At 39.3% G+C, this 21083-nt stretch overlaps 1 non-coding gene across 1 annotated transcript; it reads right to left on the bottom strand.

Moving 5' to 3' along the window:
- Window positions 1–16064: 16064 nt before the first annotated feature.
- Window positions 16065–16174, bottom strand: LOC126059109 (U6 spliceosomal RNA). The gene has a single exon (XR_007513370.1). It is a non-coding gene; the product is annotated as a U6 spliceosomal RNA (small nuclear RNA).
- Window positions 16175–21083: the final 4909 nt, after the last annotated feature.

The following is a 21083-nucleotide window of genomic DNA, read 5'->3' as shown; positions in this document are numbered from 1 at the left end:
AGAGTGCTTTAAGACTTATAAGGGCAATGCCATATAAACCAAAAGAATTACAGCAGTATATTAGAGTCATAGTAATATGCACATACCTCATTGGAGACAGAGTGGAAATAACACTCTTTTGAACAATTTATTGAACCTGGGTGTTTTTCTCATCTGCAAATGGGGATAATAAAATCTCCCTCCCAAGGTTCTTGGGAGATTAATTTAGAGACTTTATGCAAAAGACTCTTGGCATTGCACTTGGCATATAGGAATGAATAAAAGTGGGTTCTCCTTTCCATATGTACAAAGAGCTATGGGGACCCTGAGTTGTCTGTTTAATAGTAACCATAATACCTACTTCACAGTTTTGCTAAGGATCAAATAAGACTACATTTTTTTTTTTTTTATAGGAATAGGGAAAGGTTTTTTTTTGCAAAATGCACCAAAACATGCAAAGCGTTTTTATGACTCTAAACATCTAGGCTGGCAGACATACAGGGCTCTTTTCCAGAAACGAGGCTCTTCTGTCATCCCAGCTCCCTCCTGCAGGGCTGTTTAAGATGTATCTCTGGATTAAAAAAAACAAAACTCTTTGAACTCTCCAAAACCATGACTGTGCATTTGACTTCTTGTCCTGAGATATCCATCTCTAGTCAAAGTAAGACCATCCATGGCTGGCACAAATTGTTAAGCACTTGACTAACCTAAAGGTTGGTGGTTCAGACCCACCCAGTGGTGCCTCAAAAGAAAGGCCTGGTGATCTAATTCCAAAAGATTCTCTTGTTGCCCTTGAGTTGCTTCAGATAGATCGTGACCCTATAGGACAGAGTAGAATTGCCCCATGGGGTTCAAGGCTATAATCTTTATGGAAACAGATTGCTACCTCTGTCTCCCACAGAGCATCTGTTGGGTTCAATTCATAGACATTTCGGTTAGCAGCCGAGCACTTAACTACTGCACAACCAGGCTCCTTTCTAAAAGTCACAGCAGTGGAAATGAAAAGCCTGTGGAGCACAGTTTTACTCTGCACACTTGGGGTCACCATGAAGCATTAGTCAAGGTAAGGATCAACAGGGTGGGCTGGTGACTATCTCTGGGAGGTAGAGTAAATCAGAACCAGGAAATCTCATCCATATTTATTTCAGCTGTGTTTTCTTGTCACCTTCAATTATCCTTCCTTCTCCAATCCAACTTCTTGGTAGCTGAAGGCTGACTTTCTCTTTTAATTCTACAAAATACCAGATCTACGTTCTGGAGAAGCTGGCTGGCTCCAGGCAATGACCCACTTAGGTTTCATTCCTTTTGAACTCCCCATTACTCTTAGGAGGAAGAAAAAACATCAACCAGCCACAAAAAAAAAAGTCAGTACTATTCTTTAAGAGAACTTCTATGACATTTATAGATGAAGTATGAATTGCATGGGGGAGTGGAAAGAGCCTGGGCCTATCCACTTGTGGTCAAGAGTTCCACGCCTGGATCTCCCATGAAGCCCTGATCCTCAGGAGGGTGACTTAGAGGAAGCAGGAGGTGGGATATGGAGACCCAGAATAGGCTATTTGTGGAGAAATGGATCCAGTCCAAAAGCTAATCTTCAGCTGGAAGCCTAGCATTCAGATCCCATGATCAAGTCTTCTTATATGTGTAGTTTCTTCAGGATGTAGTACATGGAAGGCTGCTTTGAAAAGGAAAACAGGAACTCTGAGGCTTCTGGTTATATTGACTCTGGTTACATCATGATAAATAGAGAAAATATAGAAGTTATCAAGGGCTTTATTTTACTTGGATTCACAATCAACATCCATGGAAGCAGCAGTCAAGAAATCAAACAACGTATTGCATTGGGCAAATCTGCTGCAAAAGACCTCTTTAAAATGTTGAAAAGCAAAGATGTAACTTTGAGAACTAAGGTGCACCTGACCTGAGCCATGGTATTTTCAATCACGTCATATGCATGTGAAAGTTGGACAATGAATAAAGAAGACAAAAGAAGAATTGGTGCCTTTGAATTGCATCGTTGGTGAAGAATATTGAATATACCATGGACTGCCAGAAGAATGAACAAATCTATCTTGGAAGAAGTACAGCCAGAATGCCTCTTAGAAGAAAGGATGGTGAGACTATATTTCACATATTTTAGACATGTTATCAGGAGGGATCAGTCCCTGGAGAAGGACGTCATGCTTGGTAAAATTGAGGAAAGACCCTCAATGAGATGGACTGACACGGTGGTTGCAATAATGGGCTCAAACATAGGATTGTGAGGATGTCACAGGAACAGGCAATGTTTCATTCTGTTATACATAGGGTTGCTATACAAAAACCCAATCCCATTGCCGTGGAGTCAATTCTGACTCACAGCAACCATACAGTGTGAGCCAACTCAAGGGCGCCTAACAACAACAACATGTTGTGCCAGTTTTCTAACACACCCATCTGGTGAATGGCTGCGATGCCTTTCAATAAGAAAACTAGTCCAGACTCTAAACAAAGTTGGAATTTGCTTCCATTTGTCAAATTGATCATTACTTCCTTCTCCTTGAAATGTGTATTCTTTAATAGTTAAGTGTCTAATTATTATTATATTTAAGAATCTTTTATTTGTTGAAAACAGGACAAACTTTTAAATGTTTCTCATCTCTCCATCATTTAACTATGTAACAAACCTCTCTTTGCATATAGGTTCTAATCCCAGCCCTTTGGTGTAGTGTTCACAATCCTACCCACCCCTATTCTTCCATCCTCTCTGTGGCTAGGAGTGTCTACCAGCTTCAGGCACAAAATCAGTAAAGGGAGAGCCTAGGAGGAAACAGCTAAAAGTCTATTTCCTTAGGGAGCTTACCTTCTAATGGAAATAGCAAAATATTGACAGTTCTCAGTGAACAATGCTGTGTTTTGCTCTGAGCCTCTTCACACTCCTCTCTTATTCTGGAGAAACTCTTCCTGGTCCAGGTTTCCTATTGGCAGTAGATGGCTTCTCATTGCCCCTGGTCAACTGGTCAAGTATTTTTCCCAGCACTGGTTTCCCTGGAGACCTTTACTCACAACTTCCCAGTGAAGGGCTCACTCATTCCCAGGAAGCACCAGGCAGGGCAGTTGTCCCAGGGCATTTCTACTCTGTCCTATAGGGTCACTATGAGTTGGAATTGACTAGATGGCAACAGGTTTTTTAACGGGTTATATCCATATGCTAGATATTAAAGAGTTTACCATATATTATCTCATATACTTTTCAAAATAAGCATGCAACCACATATATTCTATCATCCTAATTTTACCAATGAGAAAACAGATGTACACTGAAGTTATTATACGAACTACCCAAGGTCACCCACACAGAGGTGTACACTGAAAATTCAAATTCTGGCCTGTCTCATTCCAGAGTGTGGGCACATTCTAGAATCAGAGGTAATCAATGACAGATACACACAATGTTTACTTTTTATCAAAGAGTGTATTGTGATTGAAACCGATGCTATTGGTGCCTAGCTCACATCCCCACACCATTCAGCTTTACACAGGGAAGGGCACTTACTGCAAACTCCTGTGTGTGTGTTTTGTTTTGTTTTTTAATAATCTTGGCTAGAGAGGATGCTGGGGTTACCTGTAGGGCAAGCTGTAATGCCAGAAGGTTAATGCCCTCAGAGAGAAGCAGCCTCATCCTAGGACAGAGGAGGAATAGTGGATGGATGTGTTCATGTCCTTATCTCTCAGTTGGGATAATGCTGAGGTGTGCTACACAGTGTTTCCTAGTGTTTCCCAGTGAAATTTTGCTTCCATTGCCCACAGCGGCTACTGGATATTATTGCAAACTTTATTGGCCATCTTTCCTTCCTTGTCTCATTTTCCCACTGGCTTACTGGTGTTTCATGAGATACACACTCAAATAAACTACTGTTATTGTAGTTGTTAGTTGCTGTCAAGCTGTGTCCATACCGACTCATGGCAACCTCCTCAAATCCTTGTCTCAGGGTTTGCTTCTGGGGCAACACAAACTGAGATATAAAAAATATTGAATTTTTTAAAATTTCCATATATTTTCACTCATTACAGGTTAACTAAATTCCCAAATGCTGCCTTGTTTCCCTTTTAAATGCTTGTTGTCATCATTTCTGTCCTTGAAGCTAGGGGCAGAAAGGTAAATGCCCCAATTGCTCAGATTGCGTTTGTGAGATCCCAAACCAATAATTAATACACATTACTAATGTGTGTGGGGGAATGTTGTCTGAGGCAATATTTGCTTATTTATCTACTCTGTAGACTTTTAAAACCATGCCCTTTTCTTAAATAGCCTCAGGGCACAGGTACAATAAAGAATTCTGTTAATTAAAATGCAGCAACCATATTAATAAAACATGCAGAAGACATAACTGTTTGCCTGTCTCTCTCCTTTGTTAGGTCAGGTTCTGCATTCTTCTTTCTTTAATAGGTCTGTAACACTCTCTGAGGTATCTCATTTGAGCTGAAGATCATGAATACTGGAGTCCTCAGTGAGAGTCACACCGACTTCAGAGAGTCACACCTTAGTCTTTGAAGTGACATCTTTGCCTTTTAACACTTTAAAGAGGTCTTTTGCAGCAGATTTGCCCAATGCAATGAGTCTTTTGATTTCTTGACTGCTGCTTCAGGCGGCGGGTTTGGTTTTTTGTTTCTTGGCTTCCATGAACATTGATTGTGGATTCAAATTAAATGAAATCCTTGACAAGTTCAGCCTTTTCTCCATTTATCATGATGCTTGTAAGTCCAGTTGTGAGAATTTTTATTTTCTTTATGTTGAGATATAATTCATATTGAAGGCTGTAGTCTTTGATCTTCATCAGTAAGTGCTTCAAGTCCTCTTCACTTCCAGCAAGCAAGGCTGTGTCATCTGCTTATTGAGGGTTGATATCCAGCATCATAAAAAAAAAAAAAAAAAAATTTTTTTTTTTTATGATAGCAACATGCAAATCATCATAGTACAACAAACTGAGATAAACAACTGGTTATCTGAGTCATATCAAATTACTCTCTGTTCTCCCATCTCTAAAGTAGAACAATTGCTAAATACATTAGAGCAAATATGCCAAACTCGCCATATAGACCTGAGAAGATTTACTTTTATACTACTCTTATTCTTTGCTTTCTCTACTATATATATGTTGAAGTTGCTCCATGACTATCTTAAATTGGGAATAATTGAATCCTAAAATTATAGTTATACAGAGGCCAGGCCATTTTCCAAATCTTTCCCCGGGCTTAAGCCTCTATGCTTTGGAGAACCCGCTGTTTTACCCTTTTGGGAGACTAATATTCTTAGCTGCAGAATTATAACTATTTATATTTATGAAATGATTACTATCTGCTAGCATTTCTTGGAAACCCTGGTGGCATAGTGGTTAAGTGCTATGGCTGCTAACCAAAAGGTCGGCAGTTCGAATCCACCAGGTGCTCCTTGGAAACTCTATGGGGCAGTTCTACTCTGTCCTATAGGGTCACTATGGGTTGGAATTGACTCAATGGCACTGGGTGGGTGGAGGTAGGCATTTCTTAAGTGGTTTTTGTTAAATTCATTTTTTCATTTATTCTCCACAATGAAACAATAGGCTATGTTCTACTGTTAGTCCCATTTTACAGGTAAGTATGTTTATCTTTCTCAAGTTGCTTCTGCACATGAATGGTGGAACTAAATCTTGATTTATGAAAAGTTCTCTATATGTGAAGTACAATTTCATAGCCACTGGCCGTGGTAAATATTTGTGTAGAAATTAAATTTAAAATCACCTTTACATTAGCTAAAATTCAATACAATTAAACTTTAGTGCTTCAGTCTCTTTAGCCAAATTCCACTGCTCAGTAGCCACATGTGGCCAGTGGCAGTTGCCCTGGGCAGCATCAATTTTTCCATCATCACAGAAAGTTTTATTGGCCAGTGACGCTCTATACTGTTGACATTTGAATTTTTCCCCTGCCTTTTTGGTGTTTGAATTTTAGTTTGATTTATTTGTTTTTATAGTTGTGAATATTATATACTGTAATTTGGATTCTGTTTTTTACTTATTACAAATTCATAAGGTTTTTTTATGACATGAAATCCTCATCCTAGTTTGTATGTTTTAATACAAACATGTCCTAATATTCCCTAAGAATCCAGATCGTACCTTTTTTTTCTTGTTTATAAATGTGACTGTGGAGAAAACTCTGATGTATTAACTATTTCCATTATTACCACTTATTGGAGAAGAAGACTTTTCAAGATGTTTGCCAGTCCTCAGATGGGGTAACTTCTGATGGGCTTTGGCATGACTAAATATATCATAGATAATTATTTTTCTCTTAACTTAAGAGAAGGATGGCTACAGAGAGAATGTGGGCAAGAAGACTGTCTACCTTGGCTTGGTGCCTCTGTTAAAGAAAAAAAAAATACACCACACAATGTTAAAACAGGCAAGGATGATTTTATTCAAAAAGGATGATTGAAAAGGAAGAGAAAGGAGTAAAGAAAGGGGAGAAAAGAGCACCACACAATGGTAGGGAGAGAGAGACCAGCTCCAACTCCCCTGAGACAAAGTGGGATGTTTTCCTTTCCTATGATAAAATCACCTGGATCCTGGGCGATCTAGAAGAGAGAGGGTCATAAGGGTTGGACCCCTGGAGAAAGGAAACTTGTCAAGATAAGGGAAGCAACTATCCTATGGTTATTTAAACAGAGCAGACCATAAGTCCGCCTCTGTCACCTGTTCGCAACAAACCTTCTCCACCAATCAGTTGCCTTTGAGTTGATTCTGACTCATAGTGGCCCATGTGTATCAGAGTAGATCTGTGCTCCATAGGGTTTTCAATAGCTGGTTTTTCAGAAGTAGACCACCAAGGGTTTTCTTCTGAGAAGTCTCTGTGTAGACTCAATCTTCCAACTTTCTTGTTAACAGCTGAGCGTGTTAGCTATTTGCACCACTGAGGGACTCAAACCTTCTCTAGAATGTACAAGAAGGTGAGAGGTTTTTCTTTTCTTTTTTTTTTTTTAACAAAAGGCTCCAAAAAAATTCAGCTTTGCCATGCCTGGTCTGTTCTGTTCTGCCTTCCCAAATTCATGGGATGCAGAACTGGTGTGTCACTGCCTATCACTGCAGAAAGTGTCTGTAACATATATTTTGGTACAAAGTAAAACTGGACTCATAATTCTATCTAACTCTGCTGGCTTGGGAAAGATATTTTACTTTTTTCAATTTTAGTTTTTAACACAATTCTCAGAACAGTGTATTATGCACTGAATTGTGTCCCCCCAAAATTTGTGACAAAATCCTAACTTCTGGTACCTGTGAACATGACTTTGTTTGGAAATAGGGTTTTTGATAATGTAATCAGTTCATGTAAAAGCACACTAGAATAAGGTGGACCCCCATCCCGTCTGAGCAGTGCCCTATAAAAAGAGGAGAAGATACACAGAGGGACAGAGGGAGGATGCCATGTGATGCTGTAGCTGCAAGCTAAGGAATACCTGTTTCTACCAGAAGCTAGGAAAGAGGCATGAAACAGATTATCCCTTGGAGCCTCAGAAGAGTTCAACATGGCCGACACCTGGATCTCAGACTCCCAGCCTCCACAACTGCAAAGTAATTTAAAGCCACATTGTTTAAAGTCACCCACATGGTGGTATTTTGTTATGGAAGTCCTAGACAACTAATATAGGGCAGGGGCTTAGCATTATTATTATTTTCATTTTTTAATTTTTTATTATGCTTTAGGCGAAAGTTTACAGGGCAAATCAGTTTCTCATTCAACACTTTGTACGTGAAGTGTTCCATGACATTGGTTACATTCCTTACAGTGTGTCAGCACTCTACCCATTTCCACCCTGGACTCACTGTTTCCTTTTTTCTGATTTTCTTCCCTTTCCTGCCTTCTTGTCTTTGCTTTGATCCAAATGTTGTTCTTTCGATCTCTTACAATTGACTGTTTTAAGGAACACAATCCTCTCAGATGTTATTGCTTATTTTATGGAACTGGCTGTTGTTTGGCTGAAAGGTGGTCTCCAGGAATGGCTTCAGTTCCAGTTCAGAAGGGTATCTTAGGGCCATAGTCTCAGGAGTTCTTCCAGTCTCTGTTAGACTATTATAGCTTTATGAACTATGTTGTACCAATTGATGTAGCTGTCCCCTGAGTCTATGGTCCTTCATCTTCTAGCCTAGGAACTTTGTCCCTTTGGTGTTTAGTTATATCTAACATGTTTCCATGATTGTGCTGCTTGTGTGCTCTCTTGTCTATATTAATATGCATGGAGCACCTACAATTATGTATGTAGAAATATTGACAACCAAGCGTATATCTGCAGTTGGGTCTGCTCCCTTACACCCTCCCACACCTTTTTAGCATACTTCTCTACCTATGAATACATTCATAAATTATCATTTGTTAATGCTATTATTGGAAACCCTGGTGGCGTAATGGCTAAGAGTTCAGCTGCTAACCAGAAGGTCGACAGTTCAAATCTACCAGGTGATCCTTGAAAACCCTATGGGGCAGTTCTACTCTGTCCTGTAGGGTCACTATGAGTCAGAATTACTTGACAACTTTTTTTTTTTTAATGCTATTGATGCAGTATTGTCTGTCTTATATCAATTATCATAAGCTAAAAAAACCAAACCCATTGCCATCGAGTTGATTCTGACTCATAGTGACCCTATAGAACAGAGTAGAACTGCCCAATAGAGTTTCCAAGGAGCACCTGGTGGATTCAAACTGCCAGACTTTTGGTTAGCAGCCACAGCACTTAACCACTACACTGCCAGTAGTTGCCCCTTATTCTTGTGTTCTTCTCAGCATCTACCTTTGACACAGTCAAGTTGTGCTGACTTCGACCATGTTGTGTATTGCCTTTCCCTTCACCAATATTAACACCTGTCTTCTATCTAGTTTGTAATTTTGCCGCCTCCCTTGCCATCCCTGGTAACCATCAAATTATTATTATTTTGCCCTATGTGTAAAGCTTTTCTTGTGTTTTTATAGTACGGGGTCTCAGACAATATTTGTCCTTTTGTGATTGACTGATTTCACTCAGCGTGTTTGACTGGCAGGTTGCCAGCAATTTGTAATTCTCTGTGTCCACTGTTTTTCTACAGTTGCTCCTTCCACTTGGCACTCGATCTGATTCTTCAGCCTTGCCTTTGATGCTCAGAGTTCCAAAGTTGTCATCTATATCCAATTCACTTGTTTTCTTGAGTTTTTGTGGTAAGAGGGACGTTATGAGTTGTCCGACTATAGCACCATCTTGGACCGTCTCCTATTTTCTTTTTTAAACACAAACTTCTTTGAATTATTTCCAGTTTGCCCTGTGCTTTTTAAGCTGGCTTATATTGTTCCCTACCCTGAAACATCCAATGACATGGAGCCAGCTGCTGGGGGTGAGATCTGCTGATAGCCATGCTTTAATCCTAGCTCTATCTTGAGCTGTTTTGTTTCACCAGACTCACTCTCCACTTGGGAGATTTTTCTGGACCTCCAGACTCTTGCCTTTTGGGATATTTGCGACTCATACCTTCACAACAGTTCCTTGGATCCAGTGACTGACAAGGCTCCCCTGGTCTTGGCTGGGCTCCTTTTATCACTTTCCAGGTTTCTGAAGAGCCCTGTCGGTGCAGCAGTTAAACACTTGGCTGCTAACTGAAAGGCTGACAGTTCAAACCCACCCAGTGGTTCCATGGAATGAAGACCTAGAAATCTGCTCCCATAAAGATTATAGCCTAAAAAACCCTATAGGTCAGCTCTCCTTTTTCACATGGAGTCCATAAAAATTAACTCAACAACACACATCAACAACAGGATATGTCTCAGCCAGCTACTCCACGTATTGACCAAGTCGGGTACCGGGAAAAACCACAAGTCCTGTTACCTCATAAAAGGTACCCTGCTCTCCTCACCCCCGCCCAAAAAAAGAATCCCTCAATGTCTTCTCCCACCATGTTCATGTCCACCGATTGAGGTAGTTTTATAAGCCATTAATTTTATTTCCATAGAAAATATAACAGTAGGATTCCATCTACAGACAAGAAGTTTGTTCTGCACGGAAATATTTTTTTAAAAAAGGGAATATTACACTATAAATCTGTCACATAAAAATGATTTCGTATTTCTGTCTTAACTTGGATGCGTCTGAACAAGAAATATTATCTTTCTTCGATGTATGTTGTTCTCTAAATGTCCTGTTTGTATGTTTAATGAATATATTTAATGACAAAGTTCAGGAAAGGAATGACAGACGGGGGAATAGAAAGCTGGGTAAAGATGTCGATTGATATAGACACTAAAAAATCCACAGGAAAATATATGGCACATTGAAGCTTCTTGGTCTGCCATTACCAGTAAGATGAGCCATTTATTCCAACACACTGAAGCTAGTGATTCAGCTCTTACAAGGTGTCCCAGCTCTGAAAGTAGAGGATAAGTCCGACACCATCCCCACTCACCAGGAGCATGCAATGTGATGAGGGTAACAGACAAACTATGCCAGCACATGGAGGTGTGTGAAATAGCTCAGCAAAGGCATGCGGATAAAAGAGAGAATAACTACATCATAGACTGGAAGGGTAGTGGTGACAAATACAGGTAGACCCTGACCTACGACGTATTTGAGTTAGGACACATCACACTTATGACCGTTTGCTTTTATTTTGATACATCTTATCATTAGTATTATGTACCACATACTATGTTGCAGCATGTACTTTGCAGATATCATCATTCTCAGATGTAATATTTCCAACCCCCAAAGATATATAAAGAACAGATTCATAAAGATATTGACAATAAAAGGCAATAATTATGAAAACTAAAAAAGAAAAAATGAGGTCATCAACTTACATCCTAATGACTTAGGACTGAGTAGTCACAGGAACAGAAAGCCATCATAAGTTGGGGGCTATCTGTATAAAAAACTAAACATAATATATACTGCTGCTGTTGTTGTTGTTAGGAGCTGTCAAGATGATTCAGCCTCATGGCGACCCCAAGTGATAATAGGAGTTTCCTCTAGAGTTTTCTTAGCTGCAAGCTTAACGGAAGCAGATTGCCATGCCTTTTCTTCCACAGTATTGATGTGTGGGTCCGAACGGCCAACTTTATAGTTAGCAATTGAGTGCAAACCATTTGTGCCACAGCTAGTATCAAAAAGTGTAATTTGCTATATCCCCCATTTTTTTTTTCTTTTTTGTTTCTTGCATTTTGAAATCATTTAGACCAGCGACTTCACAATATTATAATCCCAAAGGTAGAAATTGTCTGGTATACATTTTCCTTCTCTCCCTATGACATCCTCTTATTTCTCCCTCAATTTCTTTCACTTTCCCTCTCTTCATCTTTCCTCTGAGTCTCTTTTATTTCATTCATTTAAAAGATAAAACATAATGGGTTGAAAATTAATAAGTTAAGGTTAACGTGCTTGGCTGTTAACTGAAAGATTGAAGTTTCAAGGTCACCCAAAGGCACCTTGGAAGAAAGTCCTGGAAATCTATGTCCAAAAAAGCAGCTATTGAAAACCCAATGGAGCACAATTCTCCTCTGAAACACATGGGGTTGCCATGAGTCAGTGTCAACGTGATGATAATTGGTTACTGGTTAGTGGCATAGTCTTGGTCTATTCTTAATTAGGGAGGGATTTAGATGCTCTTTGTGGACTCCTTGAAGAGCTGGTTGACAAAAAGATTGTTTTTTTGTTTGTTTTTTAAGTTTGCAGGTTAATAATTGGCATACCATAAAAATAAAAATACTTTATTTGTTAGTTTACTACAATCTTGTGTTAACACATTAATTAAATACAACCACTGCAATATAAACTGGGGACAAATAGATAAGTTGAAGTGCAAATAGATAGATAGATAAAGAAATAGAGAGATGACAGGTAGATAGACAGAGATATAGATACACATACAGACAGAGGTGTACATACGTACACTATATATATAATATAGTATTTATATAGTCTTGTAAACTTAAGTAGTATCTGTTGCCTTAAACCAATGACTTCCTTGCCTTTTATTAAGGAAATCTCCTGCTTATCTTATTTGTTCAGTATACTAATTGAATAAATATGGTTAAAGGATACAACCCTGACACACACCTTTCCGGACATTAAACCATGCAGCGTCCCCTTATTCTGTTCAAACAACTGCCTCTTGATCTATTTACAGGTTCCTTATGAGCACAAGTAAGTGTTACAGAATTCTCTTTCTTTGCAAAGTTATACATAACTTGTTATGATCCACACAGTCGAATGCCTTTGTGTGCTCAATATTTCAGCCAGGATCCATCTGACATCAGCAATGATATCCCTGGTTCCAGGCCCTCTTTTGAAACCGGCTTGCATTTCTGGCAGTTCCCTGTCGATACACTGCTGCAGCTGCCTCTGAGTGATCTTCAGCAAAATTTTACTTGCCTGTGATATTAATGATATTGTTGAATAATTTCTGCATTTGGCTGGATCACCTTTCTTGGGAATAGGCATAAATATGGATCTCTTCCAGTCAGTTGGCCAGGTAGCTGTCTTCCAAATTTCTTGGCATAGACGAGTGAGCACTTCCAGTTCTGCAGCCATTTGTTGAAACATCTCAATTGATATTCTGTCAATTCCTGGAGACTTGTTTTTCGTCAATGCCTTCAGTGTAGCTTGGACTACTTCCTTCAGTACCGTTGGTTCCTGATCATATGCTAACTCCTGAAATGGTTGGACATCGACCAATTCTTTTGGGTACAGTGACTCTGTGCATTCTTTCCATTTTCTTCTGATGCTTCCTGTGTCATTTAATATTTTCCCCTTAGAATCCTCCACTGTGGCAACTTGAGGCTTGAATTTTTTCTTCGGTTCTTTCTGCTTAAGAAATGCTGAGTGTGCTCTTCCCTTTGAGTTTTCTATTTCCAGCTCTTCGCACATCTCATTATAATACTTTACTTTGTCTTCTTGGGCCACCCTTTGAAATCTCGATGAAGAAGAATGGGGCATCAAGACTGGAGGAAGACTCTTTAATAACCTGTGTTCTGCTGATGACACAACCTTGTTTTCTGAAAGTGAAGAAGACTTGAAGCACTTACTGATGAAGATCAGGAACCACAACCTGCAGTATGGATTACAACTCAACAAAAAGAAAATAAAAATCTTCACAACTGGGCCAATAAGCAACATCATGATAAACAGAAAAGACTGAAGTTGTGAAGGATTTCATTTTACTTGGATCCACAATCAACACCCATGGAAGCAGCAGTCAAGAAATCAAAAGACGCATTGCATTGGACAAATCTGTTGCAAAAGACCTCTTTAAAGTTTTGGAAAGCAAAGACGTCACCTTGAAGACTAAGATACATCTGACCCAAGCTATGGTGCTTTCAATCGCCTCATATGCATGTGAAATCTGGACAATGAGTAAGAAAGAGGAAGAATTGACGCCTTTAAATTACGGTGTTGGTGAAGAATATTAAAGATACCACGGACTGCTAAAAGAATGAACAGACCTGTCTTGGAAGAAGTACAACAAGAATGCTCCTTAGAAGCAAGGATGGCGAGGCTATGTCTCACACAATTTAGACATGTTATCAGGAGGGATCAGTCCCTGGAGAAAGACATCATGTCTGGTAAAGTGGAAGGTCAGTGAAGGAGAGGAAGACCCTCTACAAGATGGATTGACACAGTGGCTGCAGCAATGGGCTCAAGTATAGTAATGATTGTGAGGATAACATAGGACCAGAAGTGTTTTGTTCTGTTGCACGTAGGTCTGCTGTGAGTGGGAACTGACTCGTAGGCACCTGTATTCCCCTGCTAAACTCCATGAAGAATTTAAGCAATATGTACTTATGTATGTTCTTACAATACTTTTTTTTTTTAATTGTGCTTTAGGTGAAAGTTTACAGCTCAAGTTAGTTCCTCATACAAAAATTTATACACATATTGTCATTTGACCCTAGGTGCAATCCCTATAATGTGATTGCACACTCCACCTTTCCACCCCAGGTTTCCCATGTCCATTCAACCAGCTCCTATCTCTTTCAGCCTTCTCATCCTGCCTCCAGACAGCAACTGCTCATTTAATCTCATTAAAAAAAAAAAAATTTTTTTTTTTTTTAATCTACTTGAACTAAGAAGTACAGTCTTTACAGCATTATTTTATGTTTTATAGTCCAATCTAATCTTCGAAGAGTTGGCTTTAGGAATGGTTTTAGTTCTGGGTTAACAGAGAGTCCGGGGGTCATGTATTCTGGGGTTCCTCTAGTCTCAGTCAGAACATTGTCTTTTTTTTTTTTTTTTTTAACATGGATTTAAGTTCTGTATCCCACTTTTCTCCTGCTCAGTCAGGCACTCTCTGTTGTATTCCCTGTCAGGGTGGTCACTGGTGGTAGTCAGGCACCATCTAGTTCTTCTGGTCTCACACTGATGGAGTCTCTGGTTTATGTGTCTCTTTTTGTCTCTTGGGCTAATATTTTGCTTGTGTCTTTGGTGTTCCTCATTTTCCTTTTTTCCAAGTGGGTTGGGACCAGTTGATGCATCTTAGACAGTCACTCACAAGCTTATAAGACCCCAGAAGCCACTCACAAAAGTGTGATGCAGAAAATTTCATAAGAGACCTTGTTATACCAATTGACCTAGATGTCCCCCGAAACTATGATCCCCAGACCTCCGCCTCTGCTACTCTGCCCCTCGAAGTGTTTGGTTGTGTTCAGGAAACTTCTTAGATTTTTGTTTAGCCCAGTTGTGCTGACTTCCCCTGTATTGTGCGTGTTGTCCTTCCCTTCACTTAAGATAATTCTGGTCTACTATCTAGTTAGCGAATTCGTCTCTTCCTCCCTCCACACCTTCATAACCATCAAAGAATGTTTTCTTCCATGTTTAAACCTTTCCTTGAGTTCTTATAATAGTGATCTCATACAATATTTGGCCTTTTGTGACTGACTAATTTACTCGGCATAAGGCCTTCCAGATTCATCCATGTTGTGAGATGTTTCTAGGATTCATGATTTTTTTTTTTAATGTTTCGTAGTATGCCATTGTGTGAATATACCATAATTTGTTTATCCATTCATCTGTTGATGAGCACCTAGGTTGTTTCCATCTTTTTGTTATTGTGAGCAGTGCTGCAGTGAACATGGGCGTCCATATATCATTCATGTGAAAGCTCTTATTTCTCTAGGATACATTCTAAGGAGTGGGATTGCTGGATTGTATGGTACTTCTATATCTAGATTTTTAAGGAAGCACTAAATTGATTTCCAAAGTGGTTGTACCATCTTACCTTCCCACCAGCAGAGTATAAATGTGCTCTCCACAACCTCTCCAACATTTATTATTTTGTATTTTTTGGACAAATGCTAGCATTGTTGGGGTGAGATGGTATCTCTTTGTAGTTTTGATTTGCATTTCTCTAATGGCTAATGATTGTGAGTATTTCTTCATGTATTTGTTAGCTGCCTGAATGTCTCCTTTGGTGAAGTGTCTGTTCATATCCTTTGCCCTTTCTTTTTGGCTTCAACAGACAGAAATTTATCCTCTCAGAGTCTAGTAGGCTAGAAGTACAGATTCAGGGCACCAGCTCCAGGGAAAGCCTTTCTGTCTCTATCAGCTCTGCAGGAAGGTCCTTGTCATCAATCTTCCCCTGGACTAGAAGCATCTCCATGCTGGGGCTCCCCGGGGTCCAAAGGATGCGCTATTCTCCTGTCCTTTGCCCATCTTTATTTTGTCTTTTTGTTGTTGAAGTTTTGCAGTTATCTTGTAGATCTTAGAGATTAGACCCTGATCAGCTATATCATAGCCAAATTTTTTTTCCCAGTCTGTAAGTTGTCTTTTTAGTTTCTTGGTGAAGTTTTTCGATGAGCATAAGTGTTTGATTTTTAGGAGCTCCCAGTTGTCTAGTTTTTCTTCTGGTGTTTGTGCATTGTTAGCTATGTTTTGTATTCTGTTTATGCCATGTATTAGGGATCCTAGCACTGTCCCTATTTTTTCTTCCATGATCTTTATTGTTTTAGATTTTATATGTAGGTCTTTGATCCATTTTGAGTTAGGTTTTGTACATAGTATGAGGTATGGGTCTTGTTTTATTTTTTTTGCAGATGGATATCCAGTTATGCCAGCACCAAAAAATATGGACCACTTCACGAATTTGCATGTCATCCTTGCACAGGGGCCATGCTAATCTTCTCTGTATCCTTCCAATAATGCTAAAGCGAGCACTGTTATAATACTTCATAAAACGTATGTTCATGCAAGCAGGAATCATCCTTTATTCAACTCTCTCTCCCTTATACCTTTACTTAATGAACCCTAAAAAGAAAAAAAAAATTGAATTAAATAGAATTTCTCCTATAATTTCATTAGTGAAAAGAATATGTTCATGGAGGATTCATTATTCAGTAGTTTCACCAAGTCAGAGAACCACCATTCTTTCCGGGGAGGCCACAGACTTTAAATAAGCTGCTTGCACCAAATTATTAGTGAAATTACTATTTATGCATTTGCTTAACAAAAGCCATAAATCTTAGTCACATGCCCTCCAACTTTCCCAGTGGGAGTGAAATTCTTCCATTGTGAATAAAATTGAAGGGACATAAAACATGTCGGCTGCCCACACTTCAGCTTTGAAGGAGTTTGGGATGAGAATGTCACTTCTAAGACTGGCTAGACTAAGCACTGGTCCCATTTATTACAACATATTAAGTTTGAAGCAAAGTCATTTTTTCTCCATGAGAATGCAAAAGAACAGAGCCAGTGTCCTGTGGGAAATCATGATGTTATTAGGTGCCGTTATTTCAAACTCATAGCGACCCCATATGACAAAGCAGAACTGCTCCCTAGGGTTTCCTAGGCTGCAATCTTTATGGAAGGGAGCCCTGGTGGTGCAGTGGTTAAGCAACTTGGCTGTTAACTGGAAGGTTGGCAGTTCAAACCCATTAGCAGCTCCATAGAAGAAAGAGCTGGCAGCCTGCTTCTGTAAAGATTACAGTCTTGGAAACTTCATGGGGCAGCTCTACTCTGTCCTATAAGGTTTTTATGAGTCAGAATCAACTGAACAGCAATGAGTTTTGGAATCTTTATGGGAGAAGATCATTGGATCTTTCTCCTTTGGAACTGCTGTGTGGATTTGAGCTGCCAACCTGGTAGCCACCAACACTACCACGGTTCCACAGTGGAAGAGAAACTGAAGGCACAGAAGAGGAAGACTTGGTATCAGGTAGAGCCGAATGTGTTTCTCAGCTCTGCTGCTTATAAAAGGATGTCCTTGGGCAAGTTAGAGAGGCCTAATGTCACTCTCCAAAGCCCATGTGCTCAAATTTTATCCTTCCATGGTTGTGATTGTATTAGTATAGGCCAAATGCTAGCAAAAAGTAAACCCACAATTTTAGGGGCATAAAAGAACACCACTCCTCTGTCAGCCCACCACTCATCTGTCAGTTTGTCATACAGTGGTGGCTTGCAAGTTGCTGCGATACTGGAAGCTTTGCCACTGGTATTTCAAATACCAGCAGGGTAACACATAGTTGTAAGTTTTCAGAGGAGCTCCCAGACAAAGATAGATTAGGAAGAAGGACCTGATGGTCTACTTTTGAAGGAATTGGCCAGTGAAAACTTTATGAATAGCAGTGGAACATTGATAAAGTGCAGGAAGGTGAACCCCTCAGGTTGGAAGGTACTCAAAATACGACTGGGGAAGAGCCACCCCCTCGGAGTAGAGTCGAACTTAATGACTTGGGCAGAGCCAAACTTTTGGGACCTTCATTTGTTGATGTGGCACGACTCAAAATAGAAAGAAACAGCTGCAAACATCCATTAATAATTGGAACATGAAATGTACAAAGTTTGAATCTAGGAAAATTGGAAGTTGTCAAAAACGGAATGGAATGTATAAAGATTGATATTCTAGGCATTAGTTAGCTGAAATGGACTGGAATTAGCCATTTTGAATGGGACAATTATATGGTCTACTATGCTGGGAATGACAAATGGAAGATGAATGGGGCTGTATTCATCACCAAAAAGGACATTTAACATTTATCCTGAAGTACAAAACTGCCAGTGATAACATAATATTTATACCCCTACAAGGAAGACCTGTTAATACAACCATAATTCAAATTTATAAACCAACTACTAAGGCTAAAGATGAAGATTTGTATCAACTTCTGCAGCCTGAAATTGATCGAACATATCATCAAGATTCATTGAAATTACCGGTGATTGGAATGTGAAAGTTGGAAACAAAAAGATCAGTAGTTGGAAAATATGGCCTTGGTGATAAAAATAACTCTGGAGATCACATGATAGAATTTTGCAAGAACGATGACTTCTTCATTGCAAATACCTTTTCTCGACAACATGAATGGCGACTACACATGTGTACCTCACCAGATGAAATACACAGGAATCAAATCAACTACATCTGTGGAAAAAGATAATGGAGAATTTCAACATTATCGGTCAGAATAAGGCCAAGCGCCGACTATGGAACAGATCAACTACTCATATGCAAGTTCGAGGTGAAGCTGAAGAGAATTACGGCAAGTCTAAGAGAAACAAAATATGACCTTGAGCATATCCTAACTGAATTTAGAGACCATCTCAAGAATAGATTTGATGTGTTGAATACTACGGGCTGAAAAACAAGCAAGTTGTGGAATGACATCAAAGACATTGTAAATGAAAAAAGCAAAAAGTCATTTATAAGATGAGAAAGAAGGAAAAGACCAAAATGAATGTCAGAAGAAACTCTGAAACTTGTGCCCATTCCAAAGAAAGGTGATCAACCAGAATGTGGAAATTATTGGACAATATCATTAATATCACACACAAGTAAAATTTTGCTGAAGATAATTCAAGACAGTTACAGCAGTACTTCTACTGGGAAATCCCAGAAAGTCAAGCGAGATTCAGAAGAGGGCATGGAACCAGAGATACCATTGCTGATCTCAGATGGATAACATCATGAAGAATGAGAATACCAGAACACTGATTTGTGCTTATAAGGAAACTACATAGATCAAAAGGCAGTTTTTCAAACAGAACAAGGGGATACTGTGTGGTTTAAACTCAGGAAAGGTACACACATCAGGGTTGTATCCTTTCATCATACTTACTCAGTCTTCATGCTGAGCAAATAGTCTGAGAACCTGGACTATATGAAGAAGAATGGGGTATCAGGACTGGAGGAAGACTCATCAGCAGCCTGCAGCTACAGATAACACACCCTCGCTTGCTGAAAGTGAAGAGGACTTGAAGCACTTACTGATGTGTAATATTCAAATAATAGATAACACTTTTTTACTTACTGATCATGCTCTTGGTACTGTCCCAGATTATTTTCTTTAAACTTTATAAAAGAGGAGATAATACTGTAAAAAATTCCAATGCTTGGATCCTCAAGACTTAGATTTAATTCTCCATTTATTGATCAGTTGTGTTACAATTATACATACATAAAGGGATATATCATCTCTACAGTTAAGAATTTTGAAAGTGCTATTTAAAAAAAATTATTTTTTATTAGCTTGGGTAAAAATCCTAGGTATGCCACCTAAAATTTATATATGAATGTAAATATAAATATAAGTAATTTTACCTTTTATTTTCTCAAAATATTAATAATACTCCTTAATGCATAGCGTTGTTTTGAGGGTTAGTGAGATAATTTATACAAGGGCCATGAACTCTCACTTAGAACACAGTTTGATTTTGTGACCAAGGACGCCGGTTGGTCATTAAACTACCTGCTCCCACTTCATAGCGTAGAGCTGCTTTTAGGACACCAAGAACCACATTTCTTGGTCCTCCTTGCATCCACACATGCTGACTTGTGGGTTCCAGCCCAAGACCTGTGCACATACATCATGTGCGCTACTTTAGGGCCAGTGATTTTAAGAAACAAGGAGGGTGTTCCCCTCTCCCACCCCCATCTGCTTACTGGATGGAGAGGGTGCCAAGGCCCTAAGATGGCAGAGGCACAGGGTAGGGGACGACAGAGAGGAAAGCTGCCGCTAACCAGGAGCACCGCACAGTAGCATCCTGTGACAAAGTAATAAACTTCCATTCTGTGTGCCACTGACGTTTTGAAGTCTATGTGTTATGGCAGCATTACTGAAAGGGATGGAGTGCTTAATCAAAGTTATAATAAATGCAATGCATCAACTGTCATTACTACTCTGTTTATTGTATTGCATTATAGCTTACATGCTGGACATCAACAAGACAACAACATGCTTGAAACCTTATACCTAAACCAAACCAAACCCAAAGCCAATGCTGTCAAGTCAATTCTGACTCATGGCAACCTCACGTGGTACAGAGTAAAGCTGCTCTATAGGGTTTTCTTGACTGTAATCTTTAAGGAGCAGATCACCAGGCTGTTCTTCCACAGAGCTGCTAGATGGGTTAGAACAGACAACCTTTGGGTTAACAGCAGACCACAAATCATTCGCACCACCCAAGCTACTTCTTTGAGACCTTGCCCAGCAGCTGTTTAAGATATTTATCACTGTCATCCCCACTGTCCACATACTCTGTTCCACCTCCTCCATATTCCACACTTAACCGTAGAAAAGCATTTTGTTAGGAGTCACCAGCACCCCTTTGATCCCTGTTACCTCCATCCCCTTGGGGATTCAAAGCTTTTTAAGTAAGTTTCTTTTTTTCACTTAAAAAATATATCCTGCATGTCAGATACTGAGTGAAGAAAAAAATGCTGGTTTCCTTTACACAGATCAGATTGTTTTATTGAGATGGAGATTAATAAAAAGGTCACACACACAATATTTTAAACACAATCATTTAGAGGAACCTGTCCCATCTCTTTGCTTTCCTGTGGTCGTAAATCACTCCTGCAATTCAGCTTGTTTCAAACCTACTTCAAAAATTACAGGCTAAATTATCCAGTTTAGGCATATTAAATAACACTAATTTTAAGAAACCTATCGGGAAGAATGGCTTTCTAGAAATTAATAGGTAATGCAACTAGGATATTGGATTTAAAACTGTACTTGGCTCACATATTTTGACAAGCGTAGCTGGGATATAATTATTTGTTTTGTTTCATCATTCATTATAATGGGAGTTTTCAACCATGGAATGATTCCTGAATAATAGCAGTCAGTAGTAATGGATCCTTCTT

This window comes from Elephas maximus, chromosome 15 (assembly GCF_024166365.1).
Source record: "Elephas maximus indicus isolate mEleMax1 chromosome 15, mEleMax1 primary haplotype, whole genome shotgun sequence".
Classification (NCBI taxonomy): Eukaryota; Metazoa; Chordata; class Mammalia; order Proboscidea; family Elephantidae; genus Elephas; species Elephas maximus.
The sequence above is the reverse complement of the archived record's forward strand: the minus strand, read 5'-3'. Positions and strand labels throughout refer to the sequence as shown.